The sequence below is a fragment of the Gracilinanus agilis genome, chromosome 3, assembly GCF_016433145.1.
Source record: "Gracilinanus agilis isolate LMUSP501 chromosome 3, AgileGrace, whole genome shotgun sequence".
In the NCBI taxonomy this organism is placed as follows: Eukaryota; Metazoa; Chordata; class Mammalia; order Didelphimorphia; family Didelphidae; genus Gracilinanus; species Gracilinanus agilis.
Genome location: NC_058132.1, coordinates 75,960,384 through 75,960,965, shown reverse-complemented (window position 1 = coordinate 75,960,965; position 582 = coordinate 75,960,384).

Sequence of the window (582 nt, the reverse complement as noted above, 5' to 3'; positions counted from 1 at the left end):
CTTCCTTCCTTCCTTCCTTCCTTCCTTCCTTCCTTCCTTCCTTCCTTCCTTCCTTCCTTCCTTCCTTCCTTCTTTCCTTCCTTCCTTTCTTCTTTCCTTCCTTCCTTCCTTCCTCCCTTCCTTCCTCCCTCCCTCCTCTCCCTCTCTTTCTCTCTTTCATCTCATCTCTCTGCCTCTGCCTCTCATGTAGGAAATGTATCTGGTATGACTGTACACTATTGTCACGGCTCTAGTTTGTCTTGATTTTTCAATGGGTGGGTGAGGATGAAAATTTGAAGTGACAATAAAATAAAACTGCAGATTCCGTGAGTTAGCGCCGCCCTTGTACCCCAGGTTTGTTGTTAGAGAGCACGTTGTCAAGCTCAGAGCGCTATGGAAATGTGCACAGCTCTTCCAGAAAGAGTCTGCGTGCTCCCAAGCCGGATTTGAGTTCAGACACATTATCCCTTTTGCATGGCTTCCCTTATTTAATAAAAAGGTTTCTTTCCTCCTTTTCATATCCCACCCCCCCTGCCCCGGGGAGGGAGCAGCAGCTAGATAGCCTCTGGGGGCGCTTCTTGCTGTATCCAGCTTGCGGGGGGG